The 22512-nt window shown below is 42.6% G+C and overlaps 1 long non-coding RNA gene across 2 annotated transcripts; it reads left to right on the top strand.

Annotated features, from left to right (window-relative positions):
- The first annotated feature begins 2567 nt into the window (after window positions 1–2567).
- On the top strand, window positions 2568–17575 carry LOC105475724 (uncharacterized). 2 transcript variants are annotated; one of them, XR_983604.3, is made up of 3 exons: window positions 2568–3079; window positions 12632–15391; window positions 15858–17575. It is a non-coding gene; the product is annotated as an uncharacterized lncRNA (long non-coding RNA). The 2 variants fall into 2 exon arrangements; XR_983603.3 differs by having other exon boundaries at window positions 2582–3079; window positions 12632–13014; window positions 13627–17575.
- The last annotated feature ends 4937 nt before the right edge of the window (window positions 17576–22512 follow it).

Raw genomic sequence — 22512 nt, 5'->3', positions numbered from 1 at the left:
AAAATGACTCTTGGTCCTGGGTAAAACTTTCTTTCTTTGTCAACCTCAGGCAAGTTAGTTTATGGCCAAGAATATACATGGTGCTTCAAATGCAAAGGAAGAAACTGTCTCTTCAAATGGTTTACGACTTAGATGGGGAAGAAATGTCTACACTCTAGAAATGAAATGATGAAAGGACCTTACAGAGCAGGGGTACTCTGGAGCAAGCCAGGGGATTCATAGGTAAGCATTCTTGGAAAGTAAAGCTTTCACACTGGAGTAGTTGGGAAAGACTTCAGGAGAAGGTGGATCCTGGTAAACCTTAGAGGAAATATGGCTCCATGTGGATGAGGAGAAGCAGGAAAAAATGTGGATAGAGTATCCTGTGTTGGAATGGCAGGAACAGAGTGGCCTGATTCTAGGGAAGCCTTTGTATTCAGTTGCAACAGTTAAAATAGAAAAATGTCTTGAGTTAATGTTGCCTCCATCTAAATGCCAATTACACTCAAATCCACCCTTCATAAGCGTGTTAATGACTGAGTGCAGTGGCTCATGCCTGTTATCCCAGCACTTTGTGAGATCAAGGTGGGAGGATCGCTTGAGCCTAGGAGTTGTAGACCAGCTTGGGCAACATAATAAGATCCTGTCTCTACAAAAAATAAAAGATTAGCCAGATTTTGTGGTGCCTGCTTGTAGTCCCAGCTATTCGGGAGGCTGAGGCAGAAGGATGATGCTAGCCCAGGAGGTTGAGGCTGCAGTGAGTCATGATCATGCAGCTGCACTCCAGCCTGAGTGACAGAGCAAGACCCTGTCTCTAAAAAACAAAAATAAAAAAACCACTTTTCATTACCAGCTTAGTTTGCATAATCCAAGACAATATACAACTTTATTTCACACATTAAAGTTAGGCAGGCTCACCTGGGATTCAGATACTACAGAATTTTTTGGGGGTGAGCTCAGAAAGAGATGGAAGAAAGTGTGCTAGTAAAAAAGTCACCTATCTCTTATTTTTAAAAAGAAAACCTTAAATCAATATTTCCATAAAATTTTATTTTTGTTTCTAATTTACATTATAAACCCAGTTTCTAATTTTAGCACTGAAATTTAGGTACCAGCAGCAACAGATAGGTGCCTTGCCATAATAAGGCCTCCCATTTTGCATTCACAGAGCATTTTCACATTCATTACCTTATTTGGGTAGTCTGTTCCCAATTTTTATTCTTGCTGCTAAGGGTTTTCTACAATGTCACAGAGCTATGTAATAGGAGAATCCGAACTGAAGGCCAGGTCTCCTGACCTGAGTCTAAGCCCTTCCCAAACCTGGGCCACACCACCTGTTTCAGTGGAGGTGTCTATTGTGTAGGCCCAGAGGCAAACACAGCAATCCTCGATGTGGATGAGGGCACAGCAAGCCAGCCAGTCTCACTGTGGTGGGAGCACAAATTGATATGCATCCTTTGGAAAAAGCAATTTGGCAAAATGTATTGAGAACATTAGTACTGTTTCTACACTTTGACCCAGATACTTATAGGAATCTGTCCTAAGAAATTAATGTGATATGTGGCTGAAGGTTTTCGTAGAAATACGTTTACTGGAATGCTACTTACAATTCCAACAATAAAAGGTTAGTTAAAAACATATGGTGCTGGGTGCAGTGGCTCACACCTGTAATCCCAGCACTTTGGGAGGCTGAAGTGGGTGGATTGCTTGAGCCCAGGAGTTTGAGAACAACCTGGGCAACATGGCAAAACCCTGTCTCTACCAAATAATACAAAAATTAGCTGCCGTGGTGGTACACATCTCTGGTCTCAGCTACTCAGCAGGCTGAGGTGAGAGGATCACCTCAAGGGTATAGTGAGCCATGATCATGCCACCGCACTCTAGCCTGGGTGATAGAGTGAGACCCTGTCTAAAAAAGAAAAACAAAAAAAATTATGGAAATAATGTGAAAATATTTATTATATAAGACCAAGTGAAAAAAGTCGTCATCCAGATAGAATAACTAGCAGACAAACAAGATGTATACCAAAATGTTAACAAGGCTTAACTGTGAGTAATGAGACTACAAATAAAATTTTTTACATTTAATACCCATTTCCCATGTTTTCTATAAATAAGATGTTATAATTTTATTATCAGAAAAAAGACTATATTTAACAACTTTTAAATTGTAAAAGCAGCCAGTGAGAATAAACGCTAAAAATAAGGAGTGATTTGGGGATTAAAAGTGATCATTTTATCTAGATTGGTTCATAAACTATACGGCTCATGTTCAGGAAAAACTAACAAACAAAAATATAGTGCTAATTCGTTACATTTCCAAGGAGAAGATTAAGGATGTATGATTTAAAGATGAAAACCACAATTGCAATAGAGCATGTGGCAAATATTTCAAGCTAGCAAAGTTTGACTAGGTAGTGGAATCACTTTCATGACTCAAGAAAGCTATACTGAATCTGCAGGAGTGAGGCTCTAGGAAGCCTAACTAGGAGAAGCTCTTGCAAGATCCCTGCACCATGTGGTCAGCTGGTTTCTTCCTCCGTGGTCTTTGGCCCTGGCTTGTTTTGTGTGATAAAAAGGAAGAGTCATCGGAGAGCTTCACATACAGCAAACACAACCTCAGAGATATTTTGGAGCTTTCTGGGTGGGAAAGAAGGACGTGGCAAAAGCAGCCGAAGGATTCAGGGTTAACACTTTGCCTTTTGAAGATATTTCAGTTCTTGGAGGGCTTCCAGTCTGAATTTGGGGAATTCATCAACAGGAAAACAAATAGCTGGCAGGCTCTGTATTTACTCTGCCCTTCTCAAGGTTGCGACATAAATCTCCCAACTTGGAAAGCATTAAGGCCGAGGAGACATTTTGTGAGTTCAGGGACTCTCCTCCAGTCTGCAGGAACCACATCTACCCTCATTTCGGGAAAACACAGGCACCAGCCCTCAAGGTGCTGCTGGAGACAGTACTGACACTGTTTGACTCGCTTGGGGCAGACTGGGGAAATGAGAGCTGGAAAACTTGAGTTCTCCAAGTGAGAGCTGTTGGTCTGCTTTGGAAAAAACCCACTTACGCCAGGAGAATGAAAGCCCTGAGAAGTTCTCATTGGGTGAGTTTATAGCAGGCTTACCACGAAAAATACCCAATGGTTCTTTTATGGTGTCCGAATTGTAATATAGCTAGATCAATTCTGGAAGCAACCTTCTTCAACACCACTGGAATATATATGCTCCCATTCCCAACGTTTCCAATTAGCAGAGAAGCTAATGCTGGAAACCATTACATATAATCCAGAAAAACTATCTATGTAACATTATAAAAATTGAATATGTGTCAGAAGTGGATTTAGATTCTTTAGGTTAATATTATTTTTGCAATTAAGTAAGGAACTGACATTAATTTACTTGCGATATGTGATTAGGTTAATTTACTCCAGAATAATCTTGCATTTTAAAAATTAAAAATGGTAGCTGTATCTTCTCATTATCAATCAAACTAGCAGTGGCACTACAGAAACATCGTCATTTTGTACTCAATTTTGCTCTTATAGACAGTCAAATAAGCACTAAAAATGACAAATTACCATGCTCTGATAGATCTTCATGTTTAAGTACCTACAAATAACTGTCCATTTGTGAATGGTTAAGCTTAATACATTATTTTTCCTATAAGCAAGATAACCTCTTTCATAAATAGAAATCTACAAGTAATACTTAGAGCAGTTTGACTCTTAGATGTAATAATGCCACAGTATCTAGAAAACAAAATAGGCTTACAAAAATAAAGCTAAATAGTTTATCCTTTTTTTGACCTTCACAAATGTAAGTGTTCTATCTATGGCTCTATAAATTGTTTAAATCCTTTAATGATGCAAATGTGCTGATAATGTTCTTATACTTGCTGGAACTATGGTTCTGTTAATATTTTGAAAATTACTTTAATTAACCTTATTTCATTTTGTAGTAGTCATAGAACACTTTCATATTTTTAAACTGTGCATTAATTTGTTTCATCATTAACCTTGGGTTTTACCCTTGGTAATATGGTAATTCACAATTTGGGTTGTGTCAGGTGCTAGTGGATTCAAACAATACATATTGTGGGAACCATCAATAGCTTTGGTGGTTAGTTTGCAGGGGACAGAAAAAGGGCTTGGCAGGCTGGAGGGTAGAGGGGCAGGGTTCCGCAGAAGATTCCCAGGAATGGTTTTTAGTTGGCCAAGGACTCTGGTGGAGGAAGGGGGATGCTGAGTGGCCTAGATCAGGCACTCACCGACCTCCCTAACTCCTTCTTCTGAAATCAGAGAGGGAGGAATCTGTGATAGAAGAAGGAGGGGAAGGAATGGATAGCCCCAAACACTGTGCACTATAATAGTTAATCATATTGATAGTGAGCGCGCTCTCTCTCTCTCTCTCTCTCTCTCTCTTTCTCTCCAGGCAGTCAAAGACTGCCACCATATGCAACTGAGTCCTGCATTTTTCATCTGCGTCCCCAATTTGTCACTCGAAAACCCAGGTCTCAATCCTCCCTGATTTTTCTAGAAACACCACTAGTATCCAATTCAGTAGGTCCCTATCATGGGCAGTGCGGGGGCACCGGGCATGGGCGATGCTCGTGTGTGACTCGCAGCTGGGCAGCCATCCCCGCGGGCGTCCTGGCTTCCCTTCCCTCTGAAAGCACCGCGGCGGGCCAGCAGGGGGCGAGTTTCACTTCCGCACGGGAGACCCAGCCGGAATCACAAATGCCGCGAACGACACCCTCCTTTCCTGATCTGGCCAGGAGTCTGTGTCATTAAAACTCTCAGTTCTGCTTTTCCCTACGTTAACATTGTCTTCATTTTGAGCATATCACATTCAGTGACAGAAAAGGAGATCCCGTGAGTCACTGGAGGTAGACTTACAATAGATTAAGTATGGTATTTCATAGATGTTAGTGACATCACTCGAAGAAGCAGTGCTTTCAAAGAGCAGGATTCCTCATATTCACTTTTCGGATACCTAGCAGTTTTCAAGGTCTCGGTCTATACTCAGCCCTTTTCTTGGAGGAAGGTGCTCATCTTCCCACACAGGCTACACAGGGAGCAGAGAAGGTTGTGACAGGTGGTGCCGGGCCATGTGAAGCCCTCCCCCTCGTCCTCCTGCCGGGGGCATCTTACATATTGCTGCCACTGCCGAGGGGCATATCTGTGTATAGCTGCCCAGCAGAGTGGAGGGAAGGTGTTATGTGGGAGGGAAGACTCTTGGATGGGTAAGAGTTTGGGCTAAGTCCCTCCTGGTCCAGGTAACTTAGCTGGCACCTGCAGATATGAGTGGTGGGAGATGGGCTCCCGCCGGTGAGAGAGGGGCACCGCAGAACCACAGGCTTTTCTCAGGTCGGGGAAAGACCTTAGAGATCACCTACCTCAATGTCTTCTTTCCTGATGCCCAGGGAAATTGTGAACAAATTCACTACCACAGAACTAGGCACGTCCCCTGGTGAGCAAATGGACACCTTCAGAGAAGCCATTATCTTTCCTTGTGTATTATGTATCAAAAGCTAACTGTTTAACAAGCAACCCCGTGTCACAGTGGCTTAACACAAAACACGTTATCTCTTGCTCCTGGAACCACTGAAAGTCAGTGTTTCTTGGGCAGCTTCCATGCAGTGATTCAGTGACCCAGGCACCTTTCATTCTGTGGCCCCACCGTCCCTAGGGGCCTTAATGTTTGCTGCTGAGTACTCTACATCTGGCTGTGACAGGTAGAGAGGGAAAATGAAGGACTGTGCAGGAGGTGGGCAGGCCTCACTGCCACTCACATTCCACTAGCTAGACGCCACTCACAGGGCCAACCTTCCCCCACGGCGAACTGGGAAATGTACTCCAGCTGTGTGCACAGGAAGAAGATGGCATGGCTCAGGGCAAGCACACAGCAGTGTCTGCCCCATCTATCTTCAAAAGAAACAGTATTTGAGTTCTTTTGGGTTATTTATACTGGGTAGCAGAAGGCACATAATCTTTGGAGGTGGACAGACTTGGGTTTGGGTAGTGGCTGTGTGACCTTGGGCAAATAATTAACCTTTAGCCTCAGTTTGCTCAGCTGGGAAATGGGGCCATCTTGTAGGTATTACTTGAGGTAAGGAATGTAACTTGTCTATGTTAGCACGTGGTCTCACATACTTGTTTGTACAAACCAATGGGGCTGGGAGTATTGTTGGAGGAGGAGGAAACAGGCTTCCTGTGTCCCATTTCCCCAACCCTGGATGGTAGCACTGCTTAACAGCTCCGTTAGACACCAAGAGTGGTGGCACTTTCTTCTGTCACTTGTGAAATTTCAGTGTAATTCATTCTAATCAATATGGGACTTTGGAAGGAAAAAAAGCATTCCCCAAACCCACAAGCAACCATTTTATTTGATTCATAAAAATTCAGTCACTGAGAAAGCAGTTCCAACAAGAGAGTTTTGATCCTTCTTGCTCAGGCTGAGACGGTCACATCTAGAAAGTAGTGATTTTACTATTTTCTTCTGAAAAAAAAAAAAAAATTCTGAAGAGCAGTGAAAAGAGAAATAATCTAAGCTGAAGTGTCACTTTTCACTTATGGATATTGATGCTCTAAGGCTAAATCTGGCTCACAGGAGTAAAGAGAACTGCCTTTGCATCATGGGTGAGACACCGCGGGGTGAGATGTGACTCAGGTATCATGGTGTGCCCAGGACCTGGCACATGAGTACTGGCACATTAGAGGCTTCAATAAATATTTGCTGATCGAATTAATAGATGATTGAAGAGAGTTACACAAGCAATAACAATGAAAACAATTTTTTGACCTGAAACCACTTTTTTTTTGCGGGGACTGGGAGGCAGTGGAATCCTGCATTTTAGTTTTTGGATTCCCTGAATGGTTTCTTCAATCATAAATGTTTGCTAACCACCCCCCCTCCCCCCGCCACATACACACACACACACACACACACACACACACACACACACACGCTCATCCACATGCCGACATTCTATAGGAAGGTAAAATAAAGAGAAAGCCGAATAGTGTCTGCCTTTTTAGAGCATTGTCCTTTAAAGTAACCTTCCAAGCCTAGCTAATTAAGCTTAGTGGCGATAAGATATTGAAAGCAATAAATAAATCCACATCCAGAGCTCAGAAGGTTAACAGTTTTTTGAGAAATTATTGTTCAAATCCAAGGGTAAAATGGCGTCTGAAATTACAAAACGTGGTCCTGTAGTGCCCTCTGGTGTCTTTTGCCTGGAATTGTCAAAGCCTGCCATTGCGCCCAGCTCTAGTCATTAACATAATCTTGATTTATTTATGCATCCAGGACTTTGGGGCCCTGACTTATTTGGAGGGGAAGTGGGGGACACAGGAAGCGGGGACTCCTTTCTTTCAGGTTCTTTTTCAAATGGGTTACCAGCACAATGTCAAAATAATTTTATATTAAATCTGGTATGATTTAAAAATTGAAACCAATCATTATCTTGAAAAGATGCCTTTACCTCCAAAAAATTATTGACTTTTTTTTCCAGAAGGCATATTATGCAGTTTCTTTTGTCCATTAAGCTATTCTTTGCAAATCAATTGGACAGACGACAGTTTTTAATTTCAGAAATTAATTATCACCTGTAATAATTGAACCATTCTTTATTTTTTTCTTGATACCCATTCAGTTAAATAAAAGACATGCAGAGCTAGTCTATGAAATAGAATACAGATTATGAATAAAATTAAAATATTCCAAAAGACAGTATTTTTTATGTTAAAAAAAGTGTTGTTGAAATTTATTCCATAAGGATATTCATATTTTGAGGAAAGGGAAACTAGTCAAATTATACATATTAGGCAAGTGAAAATGGTGAAAGGCAATCACTGAGTTTTAGATTGTTAGTATTTGTTGATGAATCTGGCTTAACTCTAAATGCTGCAGCCAACATGGTAAAGTGCTATGAAAAAAGAAGGGCCTTCTTTTATCACCTTCTGTGAAGATGAAAGTCAATTTAATTCAATTTGTAGGTATTTAATGGGTGGCTTTGAGCATCAGGGACTGGGCTTAGGCCTGGCCTGGGTGGAATCTGTGACCCTCAGGAGCTCCAGGCCCAGCAGCGGGACATGTTGGCAACACCCGCCATTTGCAGTCCAGGGGATGCAGGCTGTGCTGGAAAGACAGCATGCAGGAAGGAGCCTGTGAGATTGAAGGAATCAGGGGAGGCCTCCCTGGAGGACATGACCTTGGAAGATAGGAGTCAGCCAGGTGGGCAAGAGAGGCGGGGCATCACAGACACAGGAAGGGCCAGCAGAGCGCTTCTTTGGAGCAGGGATATGGAGGGGAGGAGAGGTCAACCTAGAGACGGTCCCCAGCATGCTCTACTGAGCTGAACAGTTTTATAACAAGAGCCTGGAGTGCTCTGCAGGGTTTAGACCAGAGAGGGATACGTGCAGCCCAGTAGCCCAGAGAACATAGGTTGGAGGGGAGCCAGCTGAGGTTGACCACAGATTCTCAGTGGAAGGACAGTGCACGTCTCAAATTCTTCTCGCTTTGTGACAATAGTCACCAACGTTTTGAAGACCCTTGCAGGCAGGAGCGCAGAGCAGAGAAGGGTCTGGAGCTTTGGCGCTTGGCAAGACCTCCCTGAAAGCCTGGCTTGCCCACTGCCAACCTTGGGCGGGTTTCCTGAGCTCTTGAAGCCTCAGTGTTTTCCCCGGTGGACTGGGCATGACGAAACTACCTTCCAGGATTGGAGGAGGTGTATAGGACATGATTGGCAGAGGGGCTGGCACATTGCAAGTGCCCTGTAAATGATATTTGACTTTTATTAAAGGGAAAATGATTCACATCATAAAAGCTCCAGACCAAGCCAGGCCCCTGCATATAATCTCATGGCAACTCCAGACCATCTTATAGCGTCTGGTTATGTATATTTTTGTATGATTATACGATTAATGTCTGCTCCTTCTTCTAGCTCCACAAAGGCGGGACTGTGTCCCGCTGACGGCCCATGTGAACCTTGTCACTATGGGTCATGTGCGTGGAAGGTGCTAGAAAATAGCCATCAAATGAAGGACAAGGAGAATGGCTGGGGACAGCTCTGCCAACATCTCCTTGCTTTGGTGATGATAAAACTAAAAAACGGTAAAGGAGCCCAAATATTTCCCGTAATACTGTGATTCTGGGACTGAAAACTTGTTTTGTAATGTACAGTTGAATTAGGGGCATTAGTGTCCTCATTCTAGCCAATTGGGAGGACAAAGTTGTGGTTGAGAGAACTGGCCTCTGAGTCGGAAAGATCTGGATTAGAGTTCCAGATTCATCACCAACTTCTCTGCGCCTCCATTTGCTCATCTGCGAAATAGGGATGAGGTGCTTTGTTTGCAGAGTCCTGAGGACTAAACAAGGCAACCTACTTAACACCCTTAGCACAAACTCAACTCCTGTTTTTAGGTGGTATTGATTGTTGACTTTATGGATGAAAAATGTCTTTCAGATTCTGGTTTGCTGTTCTGTAGGACAGGAAAGACATATAGTGGTTTCCATATTTATTTTCCGCAGTAAGAAAAATTATCCTGTATTCAGCATTAAAGGTTTAAAAATCTCAAAAACAACAACTTCTCTGCATCTCTAAATTCACATTAAAATTTTTCAGTGTATAGACAGAAATTGTATATAGCTGTAATTAGTTAATACTATGTGCTGTTTTCAGGTTTTAGCACTGTTTGAATATGTGTGTGTGTATGTGTTTATGTATTTTTAGGAAGTAAATTAATTCATTCCTCTTTATATATAAATATAAAAATATTCATTTCTATACAAACATGAAAACAAGGAGAGACTGAATGAGTTTGACTTCATTCCCATGCCAACCTAGTATTATTGGGTGCTGGGACTAAAATCCTGGTCTCTGGAGGGTGTTCTGAGTAAGTTTGGTGTCATTTAATTCTTTGTATGACGTCTTCCTGTTGCTTGTTTGTTCCTTCCCCCACTCATCAGCGTGGGTGGAGGGCTTACCACCTGCAGGCAGAGGACTGCGTCAGGGCTATAGATACAAAGAGGTCCATGCACCGAAGGAGCTCGGGGCATGGGCAGAGCTTCTCAGAGGGGTGTGGGTGTCAACCCTATGGTGTTTTGGAAATTTGGACTGACGTTTTTGTCATCATAAAATTGAGTGGACAATGAAGATATTCCATGGGCAGAGGCCAGTGTTGGCTGGAGATCCCAGAATGCCTCAAAGTAATGCCTGGAGTAATGCCAGTGTGCTCCTCTCCACACTGTCCTCTGACAGCCAAAGGCTGTCCTGCCTCCTGCACATCTGTTAGATGTCCCACCAGACAGTCACTGATAAGTAAAGAACCTGGTTAAAATTATCTAAGCCTAGTTCCAGAGTCTGTTTTATAATTAAACAAAAAGGCATGTGTACGTGTGTGTTTATATGTTTCATTTTATATTCATATAAATACATAAATGTTTAGTTTTTGGCTCTGAATTCTCCACCATGCAAATCAAGAGAAGATTATACTTCATTGTGTTCAGGGTTTCATTAAGAGTTTTTCTTCCATATGGGATGAATGTCACCCATGGTATCTGAGTCACCTGCACAGCATGCTCTGTGGGGCTACACTGTGGGGTCCCCTGCAGCACCCATGGGGTTCCACACAGGGGGCAAATGCTGGCTGTGGCTGTATGCCTTCTGGAAGTCAGCTGGAACATTTACATGTTGAAATATGTATATATATATATAAAATCACAAATTACTTTTGTTTTTCCTTTCTGTTACAGATAGGGCATTGTATTGATTGTGTTGTCATTGTTGAAATTATGTGCTTAGGTAGATTATCTCTGAATTTCATTTCTGGGAAGAAAAAGAGGCATTACAGAATATCTGTTATAAGAAGGGGCTGGAGGGTAAGGCATAGGGACCGCTGATCTAGGGCACAGAGACAGGAAAACAGATGCGTATCGTGCTGGAGAGATGGGTTGGAAGGCCCCTGGCTGGGACTGGAAGCAGAGACCCTGAATACAAGACTAAAGCACATTTAATTTATTATTTTATTTTAGTTTTGAGACAGGATCTTGTGGTGTCACCCAGGCTGGCATATAGTGGCATGATCTCAGCTCATCAGTGACTTTCACCTCCTGGGCACAAGGGATCCTCCTATCTCAGCCTCCCTAGTAGATGGGACTATAAACACGTATTGTGACGCCTGGCTAATTTTTACCTTTTTTTTTTTTTTGGTTTCACCATGTTGCCCAGGCTAGTCTCAAACTTCTCAGCTCAAGCGATCCTCCTGCCTTGGCCTCACAAAGTGCTGGGATTAAGGTGTGAGCCTCCGTGCCTAGCCAAAAGCACACTTAATTTAAAATGCTATTAGCATACCTATTAACTAGAAAGAAAAATATCATAAGCGTTCAAATAAAAATATCTTCCAGCTTGCATCAGGAAGTGGAAAGAGTCGTGTGTTCTGAACTTGATGGTTCCTTAACTTCTACCCTGACTCTGAACCATAGTTTCCACACCTGTAAAATAACTGGGTTGGGTTCAATCTTCTCAGGTGTCTTTCTTTGCTAAAATTTTGTGAGTCATCGACAGCAGCTGTCTGATAGTAAATCTGTCTCATTTTTTTTATCATGAACTTCATAAAGTGGCATGGATTTTTTTATATTATTTTCCAGTAAAAAATTTAAACACTACTTTTAAAATAAAAATTGGGCAGAAGGTGAAACAAAACCCTGTAATTCTATAAATCTGCACTTTTGTGGAAATTTTACTCACCGTACAACTGCTAGGTAGAGTTTAATAAAGATGTATGAGTTTCAAATCCATGTCTACCAATCATTAGTTGCATGACCTTGCTTAACTTCTTATCTCAAAATGGGAAAAATAATTATCCCTACCTCTAGTACTATGAGATTTAATTGAGATAATGCTTCCAAAAAACTTAAAACCTACCATGCCATTCAGTTTTGCAAGATGAAAAAGTTTTAGAGATCGAATGTGTAACAATGGGAATATACTTAGCACTAGTCAACTGTACACTTAAAAGTGCTTAAGATGGTACATTTTATGCTATTTGTGTTTTACTACAATTAAAACAAATGAATTGACCAGTCATGGTGGCTCATGCCTGAAATCCCAGCACTTTGGGAGGCCAAGGCAGGAGGATCGCTTGAACCCAGGAGTCGAATGCCAGTCTGGGCAACATAGTGAGACCTCATCTCTACAAAAAACTTAAAAGTTAGCTGGGTATGGTGGTGCTTGCCTGTGGTCCCAGCTACTTGGGAAGCTGAGTTAGGAGGATCGCTGAAGCCTGGGAGGCCAAGGCTGCAGTGAGCTGTTATGATGACACTGCACTCCAGGCTGGGTGACAGAGTGAGACCCTATCTCAAAAATAAATAAATCTGAGGCAGGAGAATGGCGTGAACCCGGGAGGCGGAGCTTGCAGTGAGCTGAGATCCGGCCACTGCACTCCAGCCTGGGCGACAGAGTGAGACTCCGTCTCAAAAATAAAAAAAAAAATAAAATAAAATAAAAATAAATAAATAAAATAAATTTAAAAATGGGATTGCAAAATTTATATACAAATATGTGTACTAAGTGCTTAATAAATATACTGCACCTATGATTTTAATACTTATTTTTGTTTTCTGGTGGGCTCTCATGCCGCCCATACATTCCACAGACAAGGGCCAAGTCCTGGGCTAGGCTGTGGAAGTCCAGAGAAGAACATCATTGCTGACCTCAAGAAGCTAAGGCTCTGCAAGGGGAGACAGGGGAGTAAACAGCTGCCATGGAAGGTGCCAAGTGTTATGGCAGGCATGTGACCGGCAGGATATGAGGATTCACCTTCAACTCTGTGTGCTTGTTGTGGGGAGAGCCCAACGTGAAGGGTAAAGACAAAGCGGGGAAACTGCCAGAAGAGGCTTCCTACAGTGCCTGGGGCCTGAGCTCAGGCATGGAGGACACAGTGGAGCTGGCCAGGCTGAGATGGCACAATCTGGATTCTCTGACTTGATGACTGGGGAATGCTGGTTCCACATCTGCACTGAGATACTTACGATAAGGGTAAACAAAAATACCCTAAACAGGGCATGAGATGGTACCAGGAGTGAAAAGGCACCACCCTGTTTGCCCAAGAAAGACCAAACCCCAATAATTGGGAAACAACACCATTCCTTCCCCTAAAGCCAAGGCTCCTCCATGCGAAGGGGAGGATGGTAAGGCCCCCTGTGTGTGCTACACATGGTCCTGGCAGAGAGTGCTGTGTCCATCCCTCGCCCTTCCCCGGGGCCCGGCCTTCACACTGTCCGGGTTCTGTTTAGCAGGGCAGCCCCATCTACTTGCAGTTCACCAGTCACACGCAGCAGCACAGACCAGTTCCCCTCCACCTGCCTGCCACCCACACCGACAGGAGATGAGATGGGAAATAATGGGCCTTCCTCTCGCCTCCCACATGAGCATTTGAGTTAATTCGTATCTGGGCCTCATGACTCAACATATTATTTTGTGCATTTGCTTTATCACAGACTAGTGGTTCTAATAAAATTAGTACTATTCCACATTATTGGTTCAAAATTAGAATTATATGCACAAAATAGATACAATCTCACCCAGTCTTCTAGGGCTAAGCCATGGAACTGACTGCAAAATTTCTTCTTTTTTTTTTCACCTCTGTAGTTTCATTTTCAGGTTGTTTTCAGCCCTTAAAAGAACAAGACCTATTTCAACTGGATTTTCCTACAGTTCTTAGGTAAGGTGAGCATCTAATTCAGTACCCAAACTGGGACACTCATGAAAGTGAAAGGCAGGCTATTAATAGTTAAGCAAGGACAATAGCATATGCCAGAGCTGCCACAGGCAAACTGTGACAGGTGGTCACCCTATTTTTAGGGGCAGGCTGACCCTCTTCAATAGTCATGAATTAGTCTTACTAAGCAATGCTACTTTTTCTGATGGCTTTAAAAAAAAACATTAATTTGGGGCAATCATCTCAACAAATTTGAGAAATTAAAAGGAGAAGCAAAGATATATTTACATCCAGACATATGTGATTGCTTGGGACTTCCTTTGACACGAAACTTGCAAAGTATAAGGGGAAATCTGGGCTGGCATTTCTCTATGCTTGTGACCTGGACCAAAATATGAAAATGTACTTATTTTAACCCAAGGCACTGGAAACGTTGTACAAGTAGCACTAGAGTCTCTCTTCATTCCACAAAAGTCAGATTTGAGCAAATGGAAAGTTCACCCTTTGGCTTGAAGACGGAATGTACATCAGTAAATATGAGACTGTTTTTCTAGGAAATAACGCTTATTTAGAAACATCCAGGTGTTATCCAGAGAGCCTGACCTTGACTCCAGGTTGATTCAGGTGAAACTGGCTGTCTAGTATTCCTGCCTTCAACTCTGCCACCTGCCATCCATTCCGCACTCTCCTCTAGCCAAGGAATAATTTTCCATATGAAAGCATGAGATATTTTGCTTTCAGTTTTGCTGGTGATCCTGAAACCCGTGAACCTGAGGCAAAAAAAAGTAAAGTGCTGTACCTTTGGTCCTTAAAGCAGCAGTGATTTCTCCAAATGGGAGGGCTGCATCTAAAAGCATGCCACGGTCTCCCCACTACCATGGCACAGGTTTGCGTGAAGACCCACTGTGATAATATACAGGATGGGCTAGACTTTGCTAACTGTAAAACACCACAACAATGTGAGTTATTTTTCTTGTTTGAGTGTTTCCTGGATGGAGTTGAAATATTTTGACAATCACAGATTGAACTGTAGATATCTCGCCCCGTGGATGATGAATTGTGTTTTAACAAGGCGATGCTCCACTGAGTTGTAGGTTACATATTTCTCTGTCAGAAGCAGCCCACACTGAGCAAGGTAGACAGTGGTCTCGAGTTAGGACATGTGTGGAGTCCCGGTGAGCTCTAGAGAATAAATGACTGCTAAGAAGGAAGAAAACGAGATGGTGGGAAGGAAAAAAAGAAGGAGGGAGAGAGTGGTGGGGGAAGAAGGGAGGTACAGGGAGGGAGGGGAAAAAGAAAGGAAGAAAAAGGAAAAAAAAGAAAAAGAAATGAAAGGTTCGGCAAGAACTCATGATGGTTTCAACAGCACAATTTGCAATTCATCCTAAGGGAGCTGGGGTACACACCTGCCCATGACCATCCAAGGGAAAATCTCACTAGAATTAGGTCATCTTTCCCCTCCAAACAACCAAGACAGAAAATGGCAGGTGAATTGGAATTGCACTCCCACCTTGCAATGTGTGGATGAGATTTGATTTCTCTCCATCATGTGTGTGGTGGACCTCGGGCACCCAAGGCTGGCGTCCACACTGACGTAGACTGAAGACCCCAATAGGAAGATGGCTGAGACCTGGGAGCTGGGCGCCTCCTGCAAGGAACTGCTGATAAAAAAAAAAAACCTTTGTCAGGGCACAGGTGATCATCTTTTATCAAAATTGTTGTCCCTCCTATCTCATAACAAGGCTGCCCTTGTTGTGTGTGCGTGCGTGTGGAGGGTGCGTGCGTGCTGCTGAGCGGGTGCATGCCTCCGTGTGTGTTTGATGTCTCATCTGGTGTGATTAAGGGAGAAAAGGGGTGGGGGGACTGTTCTTTGTTTATTTTGCAGATAAATCTCATCTTTAATCTGGATGCACAGCAATGTCTTGTGCAAAGGAAAGGAAGCCCCCTACGCCACCCCCTGACATCCATATAAATCACAGGTTTTATTCCTCTGCTGTGAGGGGGCACTGCAGAATGGAGCAACGTTGCAGACTCTCATTGGGTGATGCTTCATTACTTGGTGGAAAATCCCCAGGGCCAAAACGTTATTTAAATGTGCTGTGAAAATAAATGTGATTTATATATGTGTCGTCTGCTGAGACGTTCTTCTCTGTTGCTGCAGGTGCTGTCGTGCGTCAGGATTAGCGCCTCAATTTATCGCCGGTTCAAGCTGCACACATGCTCCGTGACAGGGTGTCGTCCGCATCCCCGAAAGTTCCAGGAAGGAGACGGTGTTTGCTGAGTGGTGGGCTTTAGATATTTAGCAGTGTGGTTGGCTTTTATGGGCTGAGAATGTGTGTGTGTGTGAGCGTGTGCGTGCTCATGCATGCTGGTGTTGAGCCTGGGCCATGGTTTTGTTTGAAAGGTGCAGGGAACAGACACTTTGTACTCAGATGCATCAATTTCCAATGGCAGCAGAATGCTGTTTCTGGTTGAAAGAGAAAGAAGAAAGCGAAATCTTCATTTCAGCTTAGGACTGGGGCCCACATGTTTAGCTCAAAGTGAGTGGAAATCTCTGAAAAGCAGGTTTGGGCTAATGAATGTCAGCAGGCCTTCAATGTAAATGGGATTTGAGTAGCCGAAAGGAGTGTTGTTGCGATGTTTCCAATACCAAAGAAAGATATAGAGGGGCAAGCCTTGTCCTAAGGGGATGAAGAAGGTCCCTCCAGCTGCCCAAGTAGAGCCTTTTCCAGTGGGCTTTCAGACACTCAGAAAACATGGCTCCTACCACATGCCACGGGGCACGAGACCATTGCTCCAGACAAGTAAACCTGAGGTGGGGGGAGGTGGCAAAGGTGCAACCAGACACCACGAATGCGATATTCTACAATACAGAACATGCCACATCAGTCCTCACCACAGACTTGCCTCTGTGCCCCTCATTTTAAGGATGACAAAACTGAGGACCACAGAGGTCAGTATCTCAGAGTCTGGAACTCTTCATCCCTGGAGAATCCAGGTCTTCTGCTTCTGGAATCCTTCTTTGGGCATTCTTTAAACTGGTAGCAACTCGTGTCTTGCCAGTCTCGTCTCTGGCTCCCCTACTCTGTTTTTCTTCAAGATTAAGGGTTTAAATGATATCTAAAGTAGGACCTACCTAGAAAAAAGACCTACATACAATTACTTTCAGATTAATGTGGGGAAGCAAACAAAGGAACTTATGAATATATTCTATTAGGCTGTTATTTTAAATAAGCAACGGTCACTCTGGAGCCCTAATGGGAAACCTTAAAAAAAAACCTTTTTATTTTGAAATAATTTCAAATCCATATAAAAATTTCAAAAATAGTGCCAAGAGTTCCTGTACATTTTTCTTCAGCTTCCGTGTTTGCTTTATCATTCTGTGTGTGTGTATGTGTGTGTGTATTTCTTTTCTGAATGGCTTCGGGATACACTATACACATTCTACCCCTTTACCCCTAAATACATCAGTACACATTTCCTAAATTCATTTACACAACCACAGTACAGTTATCAAATCCAAGAAATCAACATTGCTATAGTATTATTATCTAATTTATAGACCTTGTTTGAACTTCAGTAAATGTCCTACTAATGTCCTTTCTAGCAAAAAAAAAAAAAAGGAGAAAAAGAAAAAGTTTGTTTTCCACTTACTTTGGAATTGTGTGAAACTCGTGTGTCATTTATGGGGACTTATGTGAGAGGGTTGAGTGTGCTAAAGTTTTAGGCTGTTAAAAACTAAACCTTACCTTAAAAATATACATATGTTATATCTATAGTATCTTCACCTTGATAATTCTTCTTTGATAATTATGATTAAATGTCCATAATAGGAAAATTCAAAACCTTTATATCTGTGAACCAAAAAATAAAATCAGATTCTGCATTCCTCGTGCATTTCAATTCGATGTAAGTCTCTTCAATATCTGCTTGGTCGGGAGCTGTGCCTTTCTACTTGCCCGCTCACAAGATTTCTGAAAGTCTTGGTGATAGCTTTGGCTCTGAATCCAGACTGAGTGAAACAAAAGTCCAAAGCGTGTTTTGGCAAAGGGTGGTGAGCAAGGGTGATTGGTCTATAAATGTGTTTCAGTGATGCTCAGTTCCTGGAGGAACGTGATGCTGGAGGCGCCCCTCGTTATAGCTGCGAGGAGGTCATTGGCTCCTGTGATCACATTGTATGTCCCAACACCCAGGGAGAGGCAAGTCACGAAATGAGAAGACAACATTGCTGGAGGAGTTGGTGTTTTCCACCGAGGAGGATTAGTGAAACACCTTTATAATGCTGGTGTTGACAGACGGGACTAACGTGGCTTTTATAGGCTATCAACTGAGTTATATCAGACTTCTCCTGTGGGTAGCAGTTATGTTTCAGCCGACATGATTTGACTTGTAGTTTATCCAAATCGGTGTAATAATAAGCTAGGTTATAAGGGCCTTTACTTTGCCATATATGCTCAAATATAGTAAACTTGTTATAAAACCAAGCAAATAAGGGCTTCTGTTTCTCCCACTGGAGCCCACTGAGGGTGTGAGAGTAATCGACTTGTTTCCCTCCAAGACATATCCATCCAGAAGGTCTGTAAAAGCTCTTTATTCCTCATAGGGAAATAATTTTAGTCTTAGGAAGGAAACACATGGCTTTCTTCTTACAGCTTCAAGCTCCGTCTTGCCAGCTGCATTTATTTCTCTTGGCCTGGCACTAATGAAAGGAGACTTTGATGAGCTGTTTGAGTGGTCACTCCAGAGAGAGGGATGCAGAAAGTCTCGACTTTTTGGAAGGTGCTCCTTTCGAGAACGTTTCTGCCTTATCTCTAACACACATCCCAGAGAGATATCCTTGGCTTTTGATGAAAAGCTCACAGGGCCCGATTTACCTTCAGAATCGTTTTCTGTGGGTTGGGCTTCTTGGAAAAATGATCTTGGGAAGGTAAAGTAGCTTCCACCTTCGGCCGCCTTGTGTATCTCCCAGTCCCTGCTGGGCCTGGTGTACTTTAAAGAAAATTCCTGCCTTTTTTATTTAAACTTTTTTTTTTTGAGGTGTTAGCAATCTGTCTTACGTTCTCCTGCCCCTGCTGGGATTTATGATCCAGTTCGTATTTTACTACACGATCTTGGCAGGCTCCCCTCGTTGAAATTCAAACCGAAGCAACTCGATGGGGGAACAGACATAAAAATATTAATTTGGTAGATATTAAAAAAAATCACACTGGTTATAAATCAGGGGCTGTCCACTGGTTCCTTTCATCATCTAAATGGTCCTTCTAACCAGACTACAAATCTTACTGGAAAGGAGGAGGGGGTTTGGAAGGCGGGGGTCCCCTTCCTGAGGCTTTGGAGACAGCTTACATCCAACACTTCCTCAAACCTGGCTTTGTTTTCTAAAGGTAATAAAAAGTGAGTACTTCTGGTACAGGCGGGCTAATTAGCTGGCCTCACAGAACAGACTTGGGGCTTATAAGAAAGTTGGCTTGGTCTGAAAGAAGTCAGGTTGTGGAAATGTCTAAATGTTGATTTAAAATAAGGCTGGGGAGACATAAGATGTGTGCTCTGCTGTGGAGGAGGACTCATCTGCACTCACCAGCAGTGGAGCACTCAGTGATGCTCTGCAGTGGAGCACTAAAGAGGCAGGGGGCCCACTTTGTTAGGAGGTGGTGTATGGAGAAGGGATGATGCAAGGTTGAGCTGGTAAAGGCCAGGGGTAGCAGACCATGGCTTGTATGTACCCATGACCGAACCTGAGGATGGGACAGCTTGCCTATGTCTCTACTGACACCTCCCATGCCAGCCTCAGATTTTCATAGGGAGCCATAACTAGATAGAACCAGGGGAGGGAGGTCAGTTACATTCCTGTTGGGTAGAATTAAGAAAAAGTGGCAGAGAATTTCTCTTCCTGTAATGATATTTTAATGGACTCTTTCATTTCCATCTTATGGCTGATCTTTACCATTAAAAGACTTGTGATAGGTACTTTAAAATTTCATGAAAACTCCAGGAATTGGTTTTAAAAAACTGTGGATGGTTGGAAGGCTAAATACTTCTATAAAGAGATGCTAATTAAAAATAGAAAGCTGTCCTCATTATATTTTGCATATAGCCTTATATGCAAAAAAGTATGTAGCCATGATGGAAAATTCGTTAGTATTCTAGAAGTCCAAAGCTCTATTTAGCGGCAAACATTTTAATAAAGCAAATGAACCCCAAAGCCAACCCCACTAGGCCTATTGTTAAAGTGCATGATATCATGAAGCTCCAAGCACATCTACATCTTGAGATTTAAGGAGAAAGAAAATTCAGTAACTAGAAAAGGGACAACAAGTTTTCCATAAAAATCAAAGCAAGTTCTTGATTCAGAATATTAACTTGACAGCAGGAAGAGAAAAGGTTGTAAACCAATGCTGTTTTTTTTAAAGGGAAAATATTTCTAACTAACAATTGGTTCATATTACTTATCTGCCATCTTTATAACAGCATTAAAGCAGGGATCTCATTTCTGCCTGAACAGTATAATGATGAAAATTATTTCATCTTAAACAGAGATTTTTCTACTTGGTTACCATGCAATCTAATACTGACAGTGCCTTGGACTTGAAAAATGATATTCTCATCTTCAAGAAATAGAAGGCGGAAGAAGGCACAGTTATTCTGAGCTTTACTCTAAAGCAATTATGAGCTCTTCACAACTCTCAGACAAGAATTGATTTCTATTTTTAGATTATTAAGCTGTGGGTGCAAGGAAGTCAGAATATGTGACCTAGTTTTGACCTTCTAGATTGAATTCCTCTTGAATTGATTCAATATTGAAAAGGAAAACTTTTAAAATGCATTTCTGCCTTATATTCTCCCCAAATTCTCTTTATTTATTTCCCATCTTTACCAAAACCTTCATGTTCATAAAGACAGATGAATAAGTAGAATAGTGAGGATAGTGAGTGTGGGGTATTGGAATAGAACACAAACACATCTGAATTAATGAATTAGTTGTCATGTCCTAAAGAAACTCAGAAATAAGGAAAACCTCCAAAAGATAATGATGTTATGTTTGATGCTTTTGTTGCCATCATCAGTGTGCTCCCTCTCATGCATGCAGAGGGGTCTAGCAACTCGCACTGTGGGCAGTCATATCACTAGTCATTTTGGGAAATAGTGTTTACATATACATTTATGTCCTAAACTGGATTGCCCCAGGAAGCCTAGAAGGGTCCTCTGGCTAGATTAAGGGCCCTTCCGAAGAGGCAGAAAGACCACTGCTTCCTTCTCTGACGCCTTCAAATAGCTCAGACGTGGTCAAATTGGGCCAGCTTCCAATTTTAGTACTGTCTGGAGTGTAGACTTTGGAGCCCACCAGCTTTCTCCCACCCCAACGTGGGCCATTGATGAGGCCAACACCCTCACTGTTCCTCAAGAACATGTGTTCATCCCTGCCTTCCTTCACCTGGATTCTTCTATAGGATGTTCTCTACTGCTGCTCCAGCTCTCAACTCTTTCCAGAATCTTCCATGTGCTTCCCCTGACCATCCACCTCAGCTTTTGCTCATGCTGCTCTCTTTGCAATCTCTGTTGTGTTTCTGGAAGGGCCTTTCTGGTTTGGCACTCAATAATCATAAAGCACTCTCTTCAAATGTGCCCTTTTCAACCAGAGATAACCTCACTTCTTTGAGTCTCAGGTTTGCCCTTTCAAAATGATCACATATGCAGGGTTGTTGTGAAGATGAAATGGGACAGAGCACAAGGCCTGGCCCACAGCATGTGCTTAATAAACACCCCTGGCTTCTCCTTTCTTCCCAGGGGACCATGTCATGTTTCTCCTGTCTTTCTTTGAATTTAACAGGTTTGTTATTGTTGAGTGGTTAAGCAAAAATTGAGCCACTCTGCATTATTATACTTTATAATATGCAGATGATACTTTTCATTGCTTCTTAGAATGGGATGGTCAAAATGCTTGGGTAGGGACAAGCCTGGTCTGATGTGGGCTAAGAGAAGCCATGCCTGAAAGGGAAGTAATGAAAAGTTAGCGACTCATGGCAGAACACTTCACAGTCCTGAATGCCAGGGTTAGAGGAATCTTGGAGATGAGCCGATCCAAACTTCTCCTCTTCCTGGGTACCTCCATTCTCTGGGATGAGATGTGGCAGGGATCCGCCTCAGTAGTTGGAATGAAGCAATCACATACTCAGTAAGTAGAGAAATGAGATTAAGATAAGAACAAGGCCCCCCTGGAGATGTTAATGCCTCCTTCTGGCAAAAATGAGGGGACCCTGGAACAGATTAATTGGAAATACTGAGCTAATTATTAACCCTAAACAAGAGCGGTAACTCCTCCCTGTGCAACGCTGGTCCCGAAGGGGTCTTCTGGGAGAGCAAAGCTTTAGAAAGAGATACCCCTACCAGCCTGTGAAGTGGGCACACAGCCAGCCCTGTGATGATGCAAGAAAGAACCATCTCAGCTAAACAGACCTCTTGCCAAAAGCAAAGACCAGAAACTTCAACTCATATTTAACTTTTGTTGTATTTGGTTTTAAGTGAAAGCAGACTGAAGTACAATGTGTGTGCATACAAAAAGCCTAGAACATTAGTACAGACAGCTGGCAAATCGTTAATTAACAGCAGTGATGATCTTCAAATAGCCCTCTGGGGAGGCCAGAAAAAGAGGAAGTTCCCTGGACCTGGTTGCAGTTTTGCCCATGACCTGAATTCATCCTCATTAAAAAGAAAAAAAAAAAAAAAAAGACGGATGGAGAAAGGAGAAAAAGCCACGGAGATGCCACCTTAACACCTTCTACCCCCTTCTCTCCTCACCCAGGGAGAACAAACAGTGA

This window comes from Macaca nemestrina, chromosome 4 (assembly GCF_043159975.1).
Source record: "Macaca nemestrina isolate mMacNem1 chromosome 4, mMacNem.hap1, whole genome shotgun sequence".
In the NCBI taxonomy this organism is placed as follows: Eukaryota; Metazoa; Chordata; class Mammalia; order Primates; family Cercopithecidae; genus Macaca; species Macaca nemestrina.
The sequence above is the reverse complement of the archived record's forward strand: the minus strand, read 5'-3'. Positions and strand labels throughout refer to the sequence as shown.